Source organism: Sus scrofa, chromosome 4 (assembly GCF_054392235.1).
Source record: "Sus scrofa isolate SSC_HxYL_T2T_F1_AM1 chromosome 4, Sscrofa_HxYL_maternal_Yorkshire_Landrace_v2.0, whole genome shotgun sequence".
Lineage (NCBI taxonomy): Eukaryota > Metazoa > Chordata > Mammalia > Artiodactyla > Suidae > Sus > Sus scrofa.
Genome location: NC_139386.1, coordinates 79,550,813 through 79,572,946, shown reverse-complemented (window position 1 = coordinate 79,572,946; position 22,134 = coordinate 79,550,813). Strand labels below are relative to the sequence as shown.

The 22,134-nt window shown below is 44.3% G+C and overlaps 1 long non-coding RNA gene across 2 annotated transcripts; it reads right to left on the bottom strand.

Moving 5' to 3' along the window:
• Positions 1-263: 263 nt before the first annotated feature.
• LOC106510082 (uncharacterized) lies at positions 264-10,313 on the bottom strand. Of its 2 annotated transcripts, none has more exons than XR_014843809.1 (4): positions 9,978-10,313; positions 3,987-4,158; positions 3,328-3,509; positions 264-2,568 (listed from the first exon to the last, which is right to left on the bottom strand). It is a non-coding gene; the product is annotated as an uncharacterized LOC106510082 (long non-coding RNA). The 2 variants fall into 2 exon arrangements; XR_014843810.1 differs by having other exon boundaries at positions 264-2,565; positions 9,978-10,171.
• Positions 10,314-22,134: the final 11,821 nt, after the last annotated feature.

The window sequence follows — 22,134 nt, the reverse complement described above, 5'->3', positions numbered from 1 at the left end:
GGTAGGGATGGACTGGGTTTTTGGGATTGGCATATGCACACTGAGGTCTATGGAATGACTGGCCAATGGGGACTTGCTGTCGAGCACAAAGACCGCTACCCAATGTTCTGTGATCATCTATGTACGAAAAGAATCTGAAACAGAACAGATGTGTGTCCATGCATAACTGAATCCCTGGGTTGTACAGCAGAACTGACCACAACCTTGTAAATCATCTATTCTTCAATAAAACTTTTAAAATGAAAAAAAAAAACCCACAACACTGCAAGCCTCAAATACTTCCTTTATTTCCTTATTCCAAAAATATTGATTGAGCAGCTAATAAGGGTAACAGTTGGTGTCCTCAAGACTAGTGACATGAAATTGGCAGAAGAATAAATAGTGGCCCATAATAGGTCCCACAGAAGAGGGTGGCATGTGAGACAGAGGAAAGGGTAGTTAAACCCCTGCTAGCAAAATATTAGGGTAGTGGGACAGATCTGTGAATTCAGATAGATACAGAGTCAAGCATAACTAGAATTTAGAAAAGAATAAACTGTTTTTAAATTCCTGGAGAAAAAGTTCATAATTACTGCTGGAACACTGGCAACACACTTGGGAAAACCTATTGGAGATCCCAGGTTTCCAAAAACAAGTTAAAAAAAATTAAAATCTTTGCTATACTAGATGTTTATATAATGCAAGTACATATTGTACAACACAGGGAATATAGCCAACATTTTGTAACAAAGGTAAATGGAGTCTAACCTTTAAAATTCTATTAGAAATTGAAAAAAGAAAAAAGAAAAAATACATTTGTAGTCTTTAAGTAAAAGAAAAAATAATACAAGACAAATATATAAACAAATAGTACTAGAGAATATATAAACACTTAAAAATGAACACATATAAACCAAGACATAAATTCAAAAATTCTTCTATGTGAAAAAGCACCATAACCACAATTGATGCTGGATGGACAAATGAGGAAAACTCTTTGAAACATACAGGACAGACAAAAAGATAATATCCCCAAAAAACTGGAGGAACTTTTATTACCAAGGAAAACAGAAAAAAAGGGGAAAAATACTCTTTTAAATGATGGCTGGATAGAGCTATAGATAACACGGAGACTGTTCTAAGGCCATTTTTATCAAATCGTCAAGGAACAGAGAATCTATTCCTTAAAATATTTTATGGAGGAAAAGGGAGGAAGGGGAAGGGAAGAAGGGAACTAGTATTAGGAAGCCAACTGAAGAGCCTTGGGGTCCCGTTTCCAAAGGAAGAACTAGCATTTATGCAGAGAGACGGCAGGGAGAAGCAGAGGCTGGGACTCCGGGGCAGGAGGCAGGGAAGGGCAGGCCCGGGTCAGAGCCCAAGAAACAAAGATTGAGTCTGTACACTTAGGAGACTGAGACTTTAAGCAGGGGAATGAGATGCCCACGTGTTGGGCAGTGCAGGAAAGGAGGTGGTCCGCTTTTGCTCCAGGTGGGATTCTGCTGCGGGCAGGAAGCCTCACCTTGCAGCCAGCACCTGCCACCCGAGGCAACATGCTTTCACCAGCCCTGCCCCGGCATCTGTTTGGCATAAGATCTTTGCAGATAGACCTTGCTGTGTTTTTCCCCTGAAAATGGCCTTTTTAAGGAACACTTACAATCTGCATTGAAAAAAATTTCAGGGGGTGTGTGTGGGGGGGTTTATTTTGGACCGTTTTTGTTTGTGTTTTGCTTTTTCTAGTGTTTAGCTTTTAAAAAGGTCAACCTACTTCTTTGCCTGGGAGGGGTTTTGAGACTCGAAAGTTTTGCCGTCCTCATTCTTTACGGAGTAGGGAATATATCACAAATATCGGGAACAGGGTGGACAGAAATGCCTAGTTTCTAAATTAGAGACCAGCTGGAAACTTGTCAAAAATGCTAGCAGAAAGTTTGTCCTGTCCTCGCATCCAGTAAACAAACACTTACAGACCGTGGTGGGTGAGGCCACAAGGTACATGGAGGCGATTAAAGGGTTTGGAGTTTTTCCCTCGAATCTCTGGCCCTTGAGAAATATTCCATATTAGTCCAAGCGAAGTGAAACAGATGAGGATTAAACAGAAAAACAAAATGCTCTCAACGCACCCAGAATCAGGAAGAAGTGGTGGACGGAGAGAAAGGCGTTATCCTGCCCGGTTTGGCACCAAATCCAAAGAAAAATGCAACCTGGTTTTTCTTCAACGTGGTAGAAACCTCATTTGTTTTTGAAATGCCTCTAGATCAGAATTTGAACTGACTCTGGGTCACAGGCCTAGAGCCTACCTTTGCTAGTAGAAAGTAATCCAACAACATAAGCAGGGGAAATACTTTAAGCGCGAAGCTATTTTAGGACAATTTAGAAAACCACTTTATATGCAAATTTTGTCCCTAGACACCAGATATCCTCATAAATTATCCATTTACTAAAGTATTCACTTACACAGAGGTTCTCCCGCCTAGCCCTCCCCCAGCCCCCCACATATGTATTTCAAAGAAATTAAATTTCTTGATGTTCTAAAATCAATTTTTCCTCCTTATCACACCGACGGTTGCCACACTTCACTCCTCCAAGAATCTGCTGAGGAAGCCGTGAAAAAGATAAAGGATGTCAGGTGAATTGTGTAAGGTGTCCAGCCCGCCCACGGACTCCCCTGTGTGTGTCCCTGACCACAGTAAAATATGCAAGAGTCTTGAAATAAGTGACTGCAACCCAGATATAAGCTATTCTAACTGATGAATGGACATACTCCTTTATTCTGTCAATTATTTTGAACTTGGACTAAATAATAGGACTTTCCCACGCGGTCAGTCTATTGGCCGGTGATTGGACGTTAGCACTGGGAGGAACTCTGGGGGTTATCTGGTGTGCGTGTCACCAGTCCACCGGTAGCAGGTTCAGCGGTGGCCCCCAAAGGTCACCCCTAGTCTCTAGAATCTATGCTCACTGGCTATGGTAAAAGAATGAATATTACCCTATGGTTTAAAATACGTGATTAAGGCTTTAGAGAGGGGTCTATCCTGGGTTATTGGATTGGTCCCTAAATCTAATGACAAGGTCCTTACAAGGGGGAGGCAGAGGAAGGCTTCTTAGACCCAAGAGGAGGAGGCGATGTGACCACAAGGCTGGGTGCCCACACCAGCCAGGGAAAGCCAGCAGCTGCCAGAAGCTGAAAGAGACAAAGACCAGATCCTGAGCCTCCGGCCGGAGCCTGAGGCCAGGCGCGCAGGTGGGGCTGTGCAATAAGCTTCCGCGGGCTGAACTCAGCTGAGAAATTGAGAATGTGGAGTGAATGAAAAGTTTCATCAGAAATGACAGAGAGAGACCTGAGGTACTCACAGGTACAAAAGGTGTGCAAGGCAACTGGGTCTTGGACGGGGTTCTAGGTGAGCAGCAGAGGTTCTGGTCTCAAGAGTGCCCTGTTGTGGGCGCCGAGAACAGGTGTGGTGAGAACAAGATCAGCGTGGTTGTAGGAGGTGAGGCGGGGGCTCCAGGAAGGCCCTGGGGGTGTGGGCTGAGGGCTGCAAATGTCAGGGGGAAGAGGGGTCAGTCAGGGTCAGAGCCCAAGGACAGGAAGACCTCAGGCCGCTGAGGGGACAGGTGCTCAGTCCTCATGAGAACCGAGCAAAGGAACAAGGGCTTCCCAGGGACCCTGGACTTTCGGTACCCAAGCCAAGTCCCAGGCACACCAGGAAAGTCCCAAAGGAGGACATGGCCTCTGGAGGGTCACCAGAAGCCAAGGTAAGACACTGGAGTTGAGGAGCCAGGGGCTTATTAAAGGGTAGGAAGTAGGTCCCAAACCTGATAGGATTTCCATTTCCTAGGGCCGCCCATAGTTCAGGGCGACAGTGGGGGGAGGGGCAGCCAAGGGGACAGTCTTCAGAGAGTTTGCAGCCCTGCAGGCAGCTGCTGTTGGGACGCAGGTGGGGATACTGGAGAGGGATTGGGGGGGGGGGTCAAGGTACGTTCTGAAAATAGAAACAAAGGATGCTCCTTACAGGTGAGCATGAGGAGAGAATCCAGGGTGGCCATGGCGCTGTCTTTCGCTGCAAGGGTAGCACTCAAGAAGCCCTCGTGTTAACTGGGAAGGAGCACCTTCCTGGTCCCAGGTCAGCGGCCGCCTTTATGGGTCTGGGGCCCAGAGGCTAAAGCAGGGCCAGACTAATGACCCTGAAAAGGAAATGAGGGATTCACAGGTTTACCTCTAACAGGTACCTGTCCCAGCATCCTCGGGCAGCATGTCACCTCGGAACTTTGTCTCTGCCATGGCTCTGCGGGCTGGGTCCTCGTTGTCACCCTCCTTTCAGAGCTGTGACTGACGGTGTCTTGCACAGCCTCACAGCCCAAGGCCAGCTCAGTGGGCATGGTGAGCGCCACCTGACTTAACATCCCCCAGGGCGGGACATCATCACAGCCACTCAGCAACCAGGATCTGCTGGAAAACCCTCCTTTGTGTCCAACCTTCCAGCCTAAAGAAGGGGAGGAATGAGATGTTGCAAGAACTTATGTCTTCCTTTGGAATTTAGCCATTTCTGTGACAGGAGGCCACGGCTGAAGGACAGAATACTGAATCCACATGCATGTATTTTACAGAATTTCAGATCATCCCTCTCTTGCCTCGTATTCCACCCAAGAACACAAATGTGTAAGATTTTATCAGTTTGCAGAAGAGACAAAATGGAAGCATGGCCAAACTGCACACCTTCAAAGGCTAACCTCACAGCATCACATAAAAAATAAATTCCATCTCCTTCTGGAACAGCTAGTGTTCTAGATCCCAGCTCAAGAGATCTGAATGGTTTCCAAAATGATTCTTTAAGGTGAAGTTGTTTTTCTTTGTAAAGATAACCTTCTGCTTTAGCTCTTTGACCAGAGCATTCATCCAAGCTCGTTTTCTTCCCTCAAATTCTCTTCCCCCGCACCGCCTACTCTGTATTCTGCTGGGAGCCGCGGTCATCATATATCCTGGACTGGAATTAAATTAATCAGCATCCCGCTCATGCGGCACCACTTCCATCCTCTCAACAGCTCCCCGGCAAGGCTTGCTGGGCTAGACACAATTACAAAAGAGATGGGCTGTTTCCCTTAATAATAGAGCTTACTTAGAACAGGACTCCTCAAATGAACGTTTGAGTGAGAAGGTTATACCTGCGGAATTTCAACCAGCCAAAGAGGTTTATTACCTTCCGTTATTTTCAATTCTAACTTCCAGATTTTGAAATTCAACCCCAAACTCAGAGCAAGGCTTGGTTGGTGGAGTACTGACAGCGGTGCTCTGCTTCCCCCGTGTGGCAGAGTTTGGTATTTCACCCTAAAGAAACATTCACAGCCGAAAGCAAAAGACGAGCAAGGGCTGTCAAGAGACTTATTTTTAATGTTACTTTAAATTACTCATATCATGATTTTCTCTTATGAACAAGAAGGCTAGAGTCAAAAAGCCAACAGCTATTTTCTAATACCCTTAGAGAATTTTAAAAATTTTTTTCTTCTGAGTTTCAAAGTCAGTGAGCATTATTTAAGGTCGCTTTTTAGTTCATGCGACACTGCACAGGGATGCCATGATAAGTCCATATGTATTTCTGGATATAATTAAAATAACAGTATCCATGTGGATAAAGCAAAAATCCCATTCATCAGTAAATACAGTGATTGAAGTTTAGATGTGGTTCGGGGTGTGGGAACAGCGCCACCTACCTGGAAAGTCCTTCTCTGGAGCCTGCGGAGACTGAGGGCAGCAGCAGGGCCTCCTGGATGCTCTAACCTAAGACATAGGCTCTGTGGTGGGGACGGCACTTACTGTGGGGCATCCAGGGAGAACCACACAAAGATACACGCTTTGCTTGAGCCCGGCTTCTCTGAGTGTGTTTCCGGCCCCCAAAGTTCCTGGGAGCTTCTTGGAAATCCTGCTTCTCAGCCCAACTCCAGACCCTAGAGACCAGACCCTGCATTTTCACAAGATCCCCAGGGAATTCATGAGCTCTTGTGTTTGAGACCCACGGGGCTGGAAAAACTGAAATAATTAATCAGGATCCACCAGGTGGGAGGGAGGGTGGCAGTCAGAGAAAGGCTAGAGCTCCTGGCTGAAAGGCCGGCGGTAGAGACCCAGACTCCAGGTGGCGCTTTGCATGGCTTTCCGGGGACAGTGTGGCAACTTCCAGGCAACCAGAAGCAGGGGGTTGTGACTTCATGGTAATCACTTGTTCCCCTGAGCAACCCCCACGTCACAAAGCTCAAACTTGACTGTACATAGGACATAGCCTTAGAAGTGCGTTCAAATGCTGATCTTCCACACCAGGGAGTCTGCTGGAGGCCCAGGAATCTCCCTCTTCAACCACCATCTTGGGGTGGCTCTGAAACAAGGGGGTGCAGGAATGACGCTCAAAGAACAACGTCGCAGTGACCGTGAAGGATGTTGGCTTTACCCTGTTTATAGATTTGCATTTAGATGGTAAGATGTTACTTGCAAAAAAGATTCTGCAGTTCAGAGATGTGGTGAATTGGTCTTAGCTTAGCACTCAAAGCCCTTTATGACCCATGTCTCAGACCCACCTGCCCCCAAGCTCAGCGCAGGGCACAGAACTCCCCCAACCTTGTCTTCGTTGAGAAGCTTGGGCTGGGGGTAAAGGGGGTATGGCGGGGTAAGGGCAGCAGCCTTTGAGAATTCAAGGACACGCCAGAGCAGAGAGCTTGCAGGGGCCTCCTGTCTTCAGGGCTTCCTTTGGTCCAGAGGGACAAATTCATTTTTCCGTTTAAAATTGACATTCATCTAAATATGCTCATTCATCTGAACACACCAAAAGAACCCCATCAAAGCGAATGAATTTCATAAATGAGTCATTTTCGAGCATTTAAACACGAATCGAGAACCTCAACTTTTTAAGTCAAACGCATCAGATGCTCTTAAAATAACTGTAATTCCTTAAGAAGCAAACACTCATCTTGAATTACGAAAATGAAAATGCCTTAGTTGCACTGAAAGTGCTACCACCATGGATTGAACGGTACTTATTCATGATGCCCCCTCTGTTTTTCTCTCTTCTTTCTCTCTGATCCTCCAAGTATTACTGGGGTCTCATTGTCCCCCTCCTCAAAGTTCTAGGTCCTGACCCGCAGTGTCTCAGCCTGTGACCTTGTTTGGAAGTGCCTCTGCAGAGGTCATTGGTTACGCTAAGGTCAGAGTGGAGTAGAGAGGGCCCCTAGTCTGATGTGACTGTGGCCTTATAAAAAGGGGGGGAGGTTGGACATACCCAAGGAGACCACCCCCTGGAGATGAGGCAGCGATCAGCACGATAGTCTGCAAGTCAAGTAGAGCTGAAGTTTGGAGCAAACACCAGAAACTTCTGAGAGACACGGCCCAGATTCCTCCCCCCAGCCCTCAGAAGGACACGGCCCTGCTGACAGGGGTTTGGAATTCTGCTCCAGAACCGGAGCCAGTACGCTTCTGTTACTGCAGAGACGGTGGCGCCTTGTTACGGCGGCCCCAGCCAACTAACAGAGGTCGGATTTTACTGGCTTTCTCCAGAGGAGCACAGGCAAAGATGCAGACCCACCAGGGCTGTGAGTAGAGGCCGGCCTCTGATGACAGAGGCCATGGGACTGAACAAAATACTCATTTCTAAGCCACAGAGGAGAAGCGGTGCCTCCCTGGAATTTGGGGTCCTAGATGTGAAACAGCTTAATGATTTTAGAAATGGCAGGTGCAGAAGTCAAGGATGGTAAGGCAACAAAGTCATAACCAGGTTTTTAAAAGATGCCTTTCGGCTTTTTCATTATAATAGAGAATTTTTAGGTGGTGGAACTTTCTTTTTGAAAAAAAGAAAGAGCAGAAATGTTTCAAATGTCAAGAACTCACAGGAGGAAGTGGGCCCGTGGTCCCCCCACCAACAGAGTGGTAGTGGCTTTTGCCTTGACTCCTGGAAATCCTCAGAGGAAGGAGGATCCAGGAACTTGATGGGCATGTAAGTTTTAAGGGTAAAACAGGGAGCAGTGGCTCTAGTGGCGCTCCAGCCCCTCCCGCCCCAGCACCTCCCAGAAGAGCAGGGCTCAGTGGCAGGTGTGGCTTCGCGACAGAGGGGACGTCAGCAGCTGCAGAGCTGGGCTTGTGCTGAGACCTGAGCCTCCAGTCGGGAAAGGACAGTGAGAAACCCGATGAGAGGACATTTGTCAGCGGCTCCTGAGAGACAGGCACTGACGGGATGGTTCCCGCACCTCAGTCCTGATGACGAAGCCTGGTGGATTGGATTTTAGCAGCTATTGCATCCTCTGCCCAACCTGCTCGCTTCTTGGCTTCTCAGGCCCTGTCTTGCCGCTTGAACAAGAGCGTTGGGGACAGGTGAGCACCTGTGTCCCCACCAAATCAGCCACAGTTCTTTCTGGGACTTTCTGTAAAGTATGGAAGCTTGTGCTGTAAGCTTTCTATAAAGTATGGAAGCTTCGTTCCATGCATGTGGGGCTTCTGGAAGGATGTGAGCCAGGCTCGCCAAGGACCACGGTCCCCATTTTGTAGAGGAAGATGGTCTATCAAAGGAGAGAGGGACCAGCGGCGGGGTGGGGCAGGCAGAGGGGGGAGGAAGGGCGGGGGAGGGGAAGGGAGAGGGAAGGGGGAGGGGGGACCGGCAGGGAGGAGGGGAGGGGAACCAGCAGGTTGGGGGGGGGGAACCAGCAGAGGTAGAGGGGACTGGTAGGGGGGGATTGACGGGGGGGGGATGGGAGAGAGAGGGAGAGGGGGAAGAGAGAGAGATGGGAGAGCAGAGAGGAGAAAGGGGGGAGGAGGGAGGGAGCGAGAGAAAGAGAGATATGAAGAGAGGGAGAGAGAGATGGGGAGACAGAGAGAAAGAGAGAGAGAGATTAGGGAGAGAAAAAGAGAGAAGGACATAGAAAGAGAAAGAGAAATGGGGGAGAGAGATGAGGGGAGAAAGAGGGGGGGAGGAGGGTGATGGGCACGTCCTTTAAACACCCCGTCATTTTAGCCCCAATGTCTTTCTCAGGCACTTGAGCCAGTGAGGCCTTTTCTGCAGAGGAGAACTTGAATTAAGGTCTGTCTTTAGAAAGCAGGAGGGCCCATCTAATACACACAGCCTGAAGCAAAAGCCTTCGAATCAGACAGACAGAAGCACAGGCTTGGAGGGGAGAATAGCGCACCTGCTCAGGGCTGTGCTGCCAGAAGCTTCCTGGTCTGGTCTCGTTTCATCCTCATGACAGCCCAGGGGTTGGGAGGGTGTCTTTCCAGCCGGGTCCCCTGCCCATGACCACGCAGCAGATGAGAAGCAGAGTGCTGGTCAAAGATAGGCGCTGTTGTGCCCACGTCCTGGCAGTGAATTTCCATGCTCCTCACTCTCCGGAGCTTCCCTGCCTCCTGCCTCAGACATGGCTGGACCAGCAACTCTTCCTGAACAGTTGTATTAACCCCAGACTGTGGGTGTAGCCCATGCAGAGTTCCCTTTCTGGCTTAGTAGTAACCAAACCAACTAGAATCCGTGAGGATGAGGGTTCAATCCCTGGCCTCACTCAATGGGTTAAGGATCCAGCATTGCTCTGAGCTGTGGTGTAGGTCGCAGATGTGGCTCAGATCCTGCGTTGCTGTGGCTGTGGTGTAGGCCAGCAGTGGTAGCTCTGATTCAACCCCTAGCCTGGGAACCTCCATATGCAGTGAGTGTGGCCCTAAAAAGAAAAAAAAAAAAACAAAAAAAAAACTCAGGCCTCCACTCCATCCACCCTGCCACTCTCCAGGGCCCAGGCTGAGGTGACCAGCACCACTGGAAATTCAGATTTTGACCTTAGCGCAGTACCCTTTTGTCCTCTGACAAAGCTTCGCGTTTTAAACGTTTCCTTTTGCTGATATGTTTAATCCGCTGAGGTTTCCAAGACCCTTTGGCTTGCAGTCCAAAACAACCGTTTGACACTTTGAAGAATGTTCTATCACTTCCCCAAAGGATAAAGAGTGTATTTGAGAAAGATCATTTTCCTCCTGCCCCCCGGGCGCTGCTTACCTTCCAACAGCTGCTCTAGGAAAAACGATATCCATTCTTGAAACTCTTCTCCAGGACAATGTTCTCTTTGAAAAATCAGGACTGGTCCTCTGCCAGTTGGAGATGTGATGTAACCAAAGATCTTAATCTAGCTAGAGAACGAAATTCACTGAAAACAGAAAGAAAAATTTCGCCAGCGTGCTGTTTGCATTCCTACCAGGAAATAAGACGTGACTCAGGACTTAGCTGGGAGGAATTCCCAGCAGAGCTGTGGAAATCTTGTGTCAAGATTGGAAATCTGGTTTGGGAGAGAAACCACACTGCTCTTTGTCCAACAAGATGGAATCCTTTGTTTCCTGATGTTGTCGTGTTAATCCCCAAAGCAGGATTGGCTGGCAGACCATGCTGGCTGGGAGGAAGGCAGAAAAGTTCTAGAGTGTAGACAGTGTGAGGTCCTGGACTCCACCAGTGATTTCACTGAAAATCATGCTTTCTCTCCATTTGTTCCAAGCTTCAAACTGCTTGAGCAAGACAAGTGCAAATTTTTTGCAAGTGGCAAAAAATAAAAAATCAGATATGATCGCTGAAATATCATATGATCACAAGGTCATCCCTCTTTAAGGAAAACTTGAATCCATGTTGAAGCATTTGAGAAACTCCGAATGATATTTTTGATAAGACTAAAAGGAGGAAGAAAATAGTCCTTGCCATTAGTAAACATCTAAAACATTTAAAAATGATTCTGTGCTTTCAAAAATACTCAAACTTTAGAAGTCTTTTTAAAAACAGTGGTTTGGAGTTCCCGTCATGGCTCAGTGGTTAACGAATCTGACTAAGAACCATGAGGTTGTGGGTTTGATCCCTGCCCTTGCTCAATGAGTTAAGGATCTGGTGTTGCCGTGAGCTGTGGTATAGGTTGCAGATGTGGCTTGGATCTGGCATTGCTGTGGCTGTGGTGTAGGCTGGCGGCTACAGCTCCGATTCGACCCCTAGCCTGGGAACCTCCATATGCTGCAGGAGCGGCCCAAGAAATGGCAAAAAAGACAAAATAATAATAATAATAATCGTTGGGGAATTCCCTTTGTGTCTCAGACGTTAAAGAACCTGACTAGTATCCATGAGGATGAGGGTTCCTTCCCTGGCCTTGCTCAGTGGGTTAAGGATCCAGCATTACTGTGAGCTGTGGTGTATGTCGTAGACGTGGCTCAGACCCTGAGTTGCTGCGGCTGTGGTGTAGGCCGGCAGCTGTAGCTCTGACTGGACCCCTAGCCTGGGAACTTCCACAAGCAGCAGATGTGGCCCTAAAATACAACAACAACAGAAAATGGTCGGAGTTCCTTGACGGCCTATCAGGTTAGAGATACAGAACTGTCACTATGTCACGGGCTTAATATCTGGCTGGGGGACATATGTATGCAGTGGGTGTGGCCAAAAAATACTAATAATAAAAAAATAAAAATAATGGTCCACATCTTAATTTTTAGAATACGATATAGAATAGAACTCTCTATTATTTATATAAACAAATAACAAGCAGTTTTTAAAATCCAGCTATAATAGATGAACAATAAAGTTCTGCTCTACAGCACAGGGAACTATATCCAGTCACTTATGAGAAAACGTGATTGGAGTTAATATAAAAAAAGAAGAATATATATATATAATGTATGATTGGGTCATTTTTGCTATACAGCAGATATTGTCAGAACAGTGCAAATCAAGTATAATAAATTTTTTTTAAATTCCAATTATAAATTGTTACTTCATATCCTTGACTTCTGCAGCAACAGTTTCTAAGATCCTAAGTCTCCAAAATGCAAAACCTATTAAGTTTCATTTCCATTAACTGATCAGTTCTTGGAGGCAGCCCTTATTATCTGTTGCTTCAAAATAATTTTTTTTTTTTTCAGCTAGAGAGATACTTTTGTGGCCTCTTTTGTGGAGAGTCAGCCTGTGGAGAGTCTGGTCTCCTGGCTCCATTGGGCTCATCTGGCCGCTGTGCTTTGCTGGGGAGAAAGTCCTCTGGGTGTGTCCTCCCTGCCCTCTGGCATCCCCCTCGGCATGTACGTCTTGATTCAGAACTCCCTGTCCACCTGCAAGACATTATGTCTCTACCCCAGGTCCTCAAATCCCCTGTTGACCCACTCCAGAAAAGGAGAGTTGGAACTAATCTTACTTCACTCTCTGAGTCAAACATTTGGGGCCAGAACTTCTCAAGAACTCCCAGGGCGTAAGGAAGGATCAGGGACCATGGTGCCCAGATTGGTCACCCAAACTGCCCGTGCCTGAGCACTGGCACCAAGATAGGAGTGAATGGAATGTGCGGGATTTCAGCCGATGCTTGCTTTATATGAGTTTTCCACTGTGGTCAGCAGCAGGGCCAGCCCCATGGGTTCTGGGGACTGGTGTCCAGCTGCTCCTTAGCTCTGGGTTCTGGTCCAGGCCATCTCTGTCCCTGTTTTCACTGGGAAAGTGGCCACAAGTAGACCATGGCAAGCAGTGGTGTAACTTACCACCTGTATAGACCTGTAATCAAGTATCTGTAAAGAGAAGTCTGGATAATAAACCTAGTAAAAGTAAGGAGTGAAATAGGGTAGGTTGGTTGCTTTATAAATGAGGGACTTGGGGGAAAAATAATGAATTCAGGGCTTTGAATTACCACATTAAATAACATCCATGTAAACGACATAAAAAACAACAAACAAAAACATTTATCTCCTGTGACTACAGAACTGATATGCTGAAAACCAAGTCCAAAGTCTAATCCTGCAAGAGGCTAAGTTACAAGGCAAACTGAATGCCCAACCTCATCCGGGCTTTTTGGTTAAAGGTAGGTCGTTGACTGGGAAGGAATGGGATCCCCAAATAGGGGTGGGGTCGGACGAACAGATCCTGATGACTCTGGGACCTCATAGGCTGCAATCCCAGTCAAAATTCCTCTACCCAGCCTCTCCCCAGAGAACCTATAGTGACCTCTGCCAAGCTCGGTGTATGTGTTTTTGTGGAAAATGTTGTCTTCTTTGTGCAAAGGCTAGTTGTGTGTGTGTGTCCTTAGGTGGAAGTGTCACTGTCTCCAGATTGAAAAACACTTGACTATCAGGCTTGTGTGTTTCCTGCTCTTGGGACCCATGTCCTTCCCCATGGGAAGAGTCTCCTGGAGCCCAGTCACTCCTTTCTTTCCAGTAAAATAGCCCATGCTGACCAACAGCCAGCCGGCATAAACATCCAACAACCCCTGCCAGAAGGTTGCAGGCATGTGAATGCAACAGAAGAACCACCCGGCTGATCCCAGTCCAGCTGCCAACCCAGAGAATCATGAGCCAATAAACGCCATTTTTAGTCACTATATCGTGGGGTTGTTTGTTATACAGCATAAACTAATGATTCTTTACTGTAGAGAAATATTGACTTTTCTAAAGTAAAATTTTATATTTCTAATTGAGAAGTTACTCTCTACAGGTGCTGATGCGATGCCCAGTGCAAGTTCAAGTAAACAGAAGGTGTGGTTCATTCTAACTTCACTCATATCAAAATGATTACATGATGCAGCTAAGTGTTGAGACAGATACTGGCATTTATTCTTCATTTAGAACAAATTTTTCTGCAAGTATTTTTATGAGACAAAACTTATCAAATAAGTGTCAGTATTGATAGTTCTCTTAAACTATGTACATTGTCAATTGCATTCCACTACAGCACAAAACATGAGGTTATTCAATTTAAAAGAGTAGGTCCATCAAAAGATTATTTTTCCTTCAGACAAGGTATTCCAACGTGTATTTGTAGAATTTCAAAACTAAATCTTGGTCTCTGCTTAACAAATCCCTTCATTGCTTTTGTCAAAATAAGATTTAGTATTTTTTATGTTCCATCTATTGAATACTTTGATTAAGGGTTTTCAAGTGATTCTGAATAAAAACCTAACCAAAATTTGGAGTATTTGTTTACAACAGTTCAATGCTCTGGAAGGGCACTTAGATTGGTTACAAATAAGTTCTTCAATGACTCGTTAACCATAATGATCAACATTTCACCTTTTACAGAATAAATTTCCAAGCCCTTTATTTTACTGCATGACTTTAGAAAAGACAATAATCACTATTAGAAATAATTTTCTATTTTAAATCTCTGAAGACATTGACAAAAAAACTAATACCACTTAACTGTTTGCAAAATTCACCTTCTGCCAACAGAGCCAGTGTGTTAAGTATATTGTCCACTTATTATACATGCCAAGACTTTTTAGAATAAAAAACAGAAGTAACTTAGGTGAGCAGTCATTTGATATAAAGGAGAAGTCAGGCTTCCAGGCTGAAATACACGTGTGGATTTTCTTCCGAAGGCTCAGTTTTCTTAAAGGAACTGCTAACTTTTGAAGTAGATGCTGGTGTTTCTTTGACAGATTTGTGTCTTCTGGTTTTTATATCTGTGCCATTCTCCACAGATCTCATTATTCATCACCAATTCTCTTGAGAAGTGGATATTTAGGCCCTGATTTTTCATTGAATAATGTACTTTTTGAGCTCACTGCTATGGAGAAGCTATTGCAAAGTTTAGAAATTAAAAGACAAAAAGTAAGTAGCTGTAAATTTTCTTTTTAGAATAAATGATGAAACCACCATAGGACAAAGTATATAGACTACTCTTGATCTAAAAATGTTCAGCCTCTATTTCCTACAAATACCTGACATATCAATAACATATACTTTCTCACCTTTCCTACTAACCTGGGAGCTTTGTTATCTAACAGGTTGGCATCCAGGGCCGTGGCAAGCAAGACGGCACAGCAAGCAGTTGGTAGGGCAGTGCCTCCAAGACTTGCAGTGCTGCTCAAGGTGAGAAGGGGGGTAGCCTCCAGCCTCTGCCAGCCATAAGCACATTGAACTCACTAAGTGCTGCCTTTTCCTGGAAGAAAGGCATGGATTATGTGGTGCCTGGAAAAAGTCTGGAAATGTGTTAGCAATGGGTTATCCTTTGTCTTTCGGATGTAACCCCATGTTAAAGTGAGTATTTTATCCATTGCCTGTTCATCTCTCACACTACCAGAAAAGACAAGCAGAAGCTGGAAATACAAGATGTAACCTACCCTAGTTTATCTTACTGCAATTCTTACAATGCTCATTGAGGAAAAAAATAGGAGTTCTTGCTGTGGCTTGGTGGGCTAAGAACCTCACATTGTGTTTGTGAGGATGAGGGTTCAATCCCCGGCCTCACTCAGTGGGTTGAGGATCCAGTGCTGCCACAAGCTGTGCATAGATTGCAGATGCATCACAGATCCTGCATTGCTATAACTGTGGTGTAGGCCTGCAGCTGCAGCTCCAATTTGACCCCTAGGCTGGGAACTTCCATATGCCTCAGATGCAGATGTAAAAAAGAGAAAAAAATAAAAAATAAAATTCTGGAGTTCCCATTGTGGTGCAGCGGAAATGAATCTGACTAGGAACCATGAGGTTGCAAATTCAATCCCTCACCTTGCTCAGTGGGTTAAGGATCCGGCATTGCCATGCGGTCTGTGTAGGTTTCAGACGAGGCTCAGATCTGACATTGATGTGGCTGTGGTGTAGGCTGGCAGCTATAGCTCCCATTAGACCCCTAACCTGGGAACTTCCATATGCCTCAAGTGTGGCCCTGAAAAAAAAAAAAAAGCAAAAAAAAAAAAAAAAATCTGGGACAGATTCTTGACTGAATGAGTTGCTCAGACAACATGCATTAACAAGGATTCTTCTGAGCAAATAGGGACATAGGTAATTCTATGTCTAAACAACTTCTGTCATACTCTTTAATGTACTTACTTGGTTATTTATATAGATTATGATTGTGTATAATTGTTTTTCTTTTTTGGCTGTGCCCACGGCATGTGGAAGTTCCCAGGCCAGGGACTGAACCTGCGACACAGCAGTGACCTGAGCCGTTGCAGTGATAACGCTGGATCTTTAACCCACTGTGCCACAAGAGAACTCCTTGTATAATTATTAGTCACTCAATGCTTTTCTCACAAACATGTGTCTTCTATGATGATGTGTGTGAAATGATTAAATAGACCTGGTGCTGAGATGCAGTAGACAGGAAGCATGTTTAATCTCACTCCACCGAAAACATAAGAGCATCTGTGTCTCTTCCAAGAGGGCAGCCAGCCCGCACCCAATGCAAAAGGGCATGCTCCAAAAAGCAAGGAAACCAACCCTTCCCTTCTGTGACAATATAATGCTGAAAATAGGTCCTAAAGAATGGAGGGCCCCAAAGAGAACTCTTACAGAGAAACAGAGGACCGCAGATTCAGACATGCAATCCCAGACACAGGTCATCCTTACAGGCGACTTGATTTCTTGGGATTAGTCTTATGGGGAGATATTGTCATCAGCCTCGTTTTTCAGACAAGGAAACAGAGGCACGTAGAGGATAAGTCCTTTGTCCAAGGTCACTCTACTATGTGCATGAGGTCATTCAGTTGCTAGGCCTGGGCTCACCTGCCTTCCCAAAGACGAACTAAACAGTCTCCATGGGCTGCAAAACCTGCTGCAGAGGGTTGTCTCTGTTTTCATAATTCTTTGACAGCTGGAGTAACAAATTATAATTAGAATCCCCACACAGAGCCCTTGTGGTTGTGGTTCATGGTTAACATATATTACTTTCAGCATATGAAGTCCTCATTTCATAGGGTAGGGAAGTCGTCCTTTGAAAGTTACGGCTATTTTCATCAAGCCCCAAAGGGAATCATTTTGAGTGACAGCTGCATATCAGTATCTAGATCCTATGCCTCATCTGAACACTTGGGAACAGATCCTTGCTCAGAAGGGGAAAGGAAGCAGTGTCCCCGAGGAAGGGAAAGCCCTGCACACTGGGCTGGGGAGCTAGTGCCTGGCCTGGGTCTTGCTGTCCCGAAGCACAAAGTCTTAATTTTATCTTCCCTTTTTACTTCAGGATTTGCTGTCGTAAACATCTTTTCTTGTGTCCAGTGCATTCCAGGCTTTATTAATCTCTTTCTTCATTTAAGCCAGAGATTTTTCCCAAGAAGTAGACCTTCAACCTTCTTGACTTACTCAGAGATTTTTTTTCCAAGACTTTGAGATTTAACAAGCTGCTGGAGTTATTAAACATCATCTCTGAGTGAACTGAAGAAGAAAAATGGTGCTCTTTGGAGCAATAATAAATTTATTTTTTTCTGGCTAAAAGGACTTTTTCTTGCTTCACAAACTTGAGCACTAACGACTGTTACTCTGTTTATTACCATATAAATAGCTCTTAAATTCAATATGCCACTCAAATTCATGCAAATTTTAGAGAGGGGAGGTTCATCTTTAGGAAACAGAAGTCTAGAGTGTAAAATTTCTTACACTAAATAGTTTAAATAATGTTCATCCTAGTAATCCTGATACTTTGATTAGATTACATACATGGAATCTCAAAAGTACATATTAATTCTCACAACTTTAATTCATTATAACTCTCTGTCAGCTTCAACTTTAATTCATTATAACTCTGTCTGCTTTTTTTTGTTTGTTTGTTTTAAAGGCTGCACCCACATCATATGGAAGTACCAGGGCCAGTGATTGAATCTGAGCCACGGCTGCAACCTATGCCACAGCTGCAGCAATGCCAGATCCTTAACCCACTGTACCTGGCTAGGGATCAAAACTGCACCTCAGATGCTGCAGTCAGATTCTGTGCCACAGCAGGAACCCCCACTATAACTCTCTTGATCATTCGTGTTAAAGGAAAAAAGGTAGTGAAGAGAATACTATATTTGTAGACCATGCTTTAATGTCTCCTAATTTTCTGATGGTTTTAAGCAACCAAATGATAAAAGGTTGCTATTCAACAATGTAACTAAAAATAGAGTAAATATTATGTTATGTCTTCCCTAAAATGTGTGCCCTCTCACACTAACTTAAAATTGTGTCTAAAAAAACCTTTCATTGTTCGAGATGCTTATTTTCTTGACATCAAAAGGTAATGAAACATGCAAAGAATCAGGAAAATAATGCTTACAATTAGAAGAAAAAAATGAGTCAATGGAAAAGATCCAGAAATGACAGATGGAATTATCAGATAAGCCTCTAAAACAGACATTATAAATATGTTCAAAATAAAACGTGAAGGGTGAGGGGGAGGGAAGGGGATCGATTGGGAGCTTGGGGTTAATAGATACAAACTATTGCCTTTGGAATGGATTAGCAATGAGATTCTGCTGTGTAGCACTGGGAACTATGTCTAGTCACTTATGATGGAGCATGATAATGTGTGAAAATAGAATGTGTACATGTGTGTGTAACTGGGTCACCATGCTTGTACAGTAGAAAAAAAATGTATTGAGGAAATAACTATTAAAAAAAATAAAAAATAAAACTCCCAGTATGAAAAATAAATAAAAAACAAAATAAAATGTGAATAACATGAGGAGATGGAAACTATTAAAAAATAACCAATGGGAAACTTTAGAGCTAAAAATCAGTCAGAAAAAAAATTCCCTAGATAGACTTAACAATAGACTGAATACTGTAGGAGTAATAACTCTTGCACAGGTCATAACGGCAAGGGCAATAGAAGTGACACAGCAGATGTGACAATAAACTGTACAGGGGAGTTCCCGTTGTGGCTCAGCAGGTAATGAACCTGACTAGTATCCATGAGGATGCGGGTTCAATCCCAGGCCTAGCTCGGGGGGTTAAGGATCCAGCATTGCCATGAGCTTCATATAGACTTGAACAGGCTGAATTTCAATGAAAAATAGGCAGTTTGAAATATGGACCCAAAACATTGGAGAAATACAAACTGGGAGATGTAAATTTGGGGTCATTGCTACTTGGGTGACAATTGAAATTTGCCCTGGGAGAATATGCTGAACAAAAGCCAAGAATGGAAGCTCTGGGAAAAAATATGGAGGCACTGAGATTCCCTTTGGAAACTTTCATGCTGAGCAGAATCTTTGGCATCGGTCTCAGGACACAAGCTCACCTTCTCCTCAGACTGCAGGCTGTTCTGATTAAAGTGACTTTCTACTAGCACATGCTTCTCGAATTATCGACTTCTGAGCAGTGAGGGTCTGTAACAGGTACAGCCACAGAAAGAGCAGAGGAGAACCACAGAGGCGAACTGTAACGCTCCCTGAAATTAACATCTACTAAGAAGATCACTGGCAACCATGAAAACTCCTGATGTTTTTTAGCTAGGATGTCTGGGATTTGAAGTGGATGCCAGGGGGTCAGATTTCCTTCATCTCTCCATTGGCTTAACAACAACAGCAAAAGAGGTGGGGGAGCTATAAAAAAATATACCTCACTCACTGCCTTTTCCTGAGTGACTGTAATAATAATAAACACAGTTAAGGTAGATTTATAGACTATCTAATATAAACCCAATACTGCAAAGGTCTCAGACAAACTAAAATCATGTATTTCAGAATTCTAAAAAGTGTCAAGAAGTTATCTGCTTCTTTCGGAATTCAAACAGGTATTTTCTGCCTCCCATATGTACGTGTAGCCACTGGATGTGGAAGGAGTGGGAGAGAATTCCAGCACAGCAACCACCTAGAAGTTCACAGCCAGGCCAGGGCAAGGCTCACAGGTTGAGGGCAAAGCCCAGACATTCCCCGAGCTGCCATTTCTACACAGCCGTGTCAGGTGGCAAATGCTCATCTGCAAATCTGACAAACGCTTTTGGAAGAATCCTCAGCAAATGTAACAAGCAGCATTCCAGAAAAATCATGCTTTTCAGGGGAAAAAAAAAAGCATTTTAAAAGGTGTAGCTAAAGAAATTAAAATAATGTAATAGCTATCTCAAGACAGACAGGTTGCCAGTGACCGAATGAAAGGGGCTGCCCTCAAGCCTGCTTTGTTCATGCTCAGAATAAACCAGATTGGAAACTGAAACCTCTCAAAGGGAGCGGATAACATCTTTCTATTCCTACAAGACTTGAGGGAAACAAAACCCCCGGACATCTTCCCCATCCTACTTTTCCAATGACTCCCTTTCTGCAATTTTGTTCTTTTGCTTTTTTGCATCCTCCCTCCATCTCAGTTACTGAAAAAAGTCTAGTAAAGGACTCAAGGGATCATTTTGCTGGAGCTGTGTTTGTGGTGTACACCCATTCTCAAGCAGTTGATTTTTGTGTAAACAGGGAGAGAGAAGACAGAAGTCCCATAAAATGAAGAGTTCCAAAGCAGAAGCATCAGGAGACACAAAGCAGGACGTGGTTACCAGAGGAGGTGGTGGGGAGTGGCTGTCCAGTGGGCTCAGAGTCCCCGTTTGGGATACACAGGTTCTTCAAATGGATGGTGATGACTGCACACCATTGTGGCTGTAAACGCCACCCAACTGTACCCTTGAAAATGACTGAAATGGTAAATGTGTTATATTTTACTGCAGTAAAAAAAAAGAAAAAAACAAGTAGATTCAGCACACCATCTTTCAGACATGACCAGTTTATTCAGAAAATTCAAATTCCAATTTGGCAAAGTATATCGGGGTAGAATGGGGGTAATCATTTCATCAGAGGTAACCGCATTTTCTAGAGCTAATTGGCTGTGGGGTAGCATCTGAAGGGAAGAAAGCAAAGTTTTAAAAATCATCTACAGAGTGTGGGGTGATAATCATAATTGTTTGCAGAGGAAACCAAATAACCTACCGCCTTACACAACTGAGGCCTGAGAGATGCTGATGCTAGAGTAGAAACCCCTTATTCCATCTACTTCAATGGACATGAAGCACTGACTTTGTTCCAGACACTGGGCTAGCTGCCGGGATTGAGGTGGAAATACTAAAATCACCCAGACATGATCCCTGTGCTAAGGAAGTTTCCACCAGTAGGTGTGAAAACGAGTGCTGTCGGTGAGGAACACAAGCTGCTGTAAAAGCCGGGCAAGAGGAGCGTTCACCTCAACCTCTCCTAGACGTTGAGGTCGGGACTCTCCCAAACTTGGTGGTGAGTGAGACGGATGAGTAAAGAAAACTTCGGGATCTAAGCATGTCTTGGCAACAGCAAATGGTCTAGCTCCTCCAGAGCTTTCAGTGTGTGAGGTGGGGAGGGATATGCAAATGTTTTTAGTTTTGTTTAATCCCACTCACCATTAACTCATTATATGATCTTGGCAAGGAAGTGAGAAGTAATTTTTAAAAACCCCCAGATTGAAGAGGCAGGGACACAGACAGGTAGACAGGAAACGTCGCATCATAGTTTTAGTGCAGACTCAACCCCTCGTGTGTATCCATTCAGTAGCTTAAGAAAAATCATCAAAGCGGGAACACACACGCACAGGCACACACACTGACAGCACCACAGTTCCTCATGGCAGGACATGGGCTAGGAGGCTGGCTTTGGCTACTGCCAATGGCCGTTGAAAGGGTACAACACGAAGTCCGTATTTTACACACAGTCCACGCACACTGCCACCTTAACCGAACACAGGTGATGAAGAGGGCTTAGGAGAGGTCATCTGAGGAGAGCCAGATGAAGTCTTCCTAGGCTAACAGATCTAATGGTGACCTGGGATGCTGTATTTATTTTAAAAAAATGCAGGATAAGCAAGGCTGAATAGTAGTTTACTGTATGTATAACATACACCTCGAAAAGAATGTTAACTGACATACTACCCAAAACATCACAGTTTCTGCTTTTGCAATTTACACATATTACCTGAATTTCAATACTTGAGGGAACCCTTACAAACACAGTATATGACAAATTGTAATATTATTCATCATCCTTAATTTCTGAAGGTTTGGTTTATATGATTTTATCTCAAAGGAAAACTAATATTTATAAATCTCATTTTTCCACAGAATGAATTCATCAACCAACGTTAAAAATAATTTTTAAAAAAGCAGCTTCCTTGTAAGCCTTTCCCAGTGGTAAATTGGAATGCAAACACCTGCCAGGCTTTGACGAAATAAAAATAAACAACTTATATGACCAGCACCTCATAAAACCAAGACCTCTTCAAAGCACAAAGTCCAATCCGTCTTGCCCTCTCAGTAACTGCTAACCCGAACCCTCCCCGATCCAGGAACTGTTCTGGTTTGTTCTGTCACATATAGTACTTTTTAACATTAACAAGTTCTTGATATGGTATCGTAAATAAATAAAAACCAAAGTGGCTAAGAGTACTGGAACAGATAATAATAGCACACTGCAATGACTTAAAAGTAAAATTAAAAAAAAATCTATCATGGTCTTATTCAT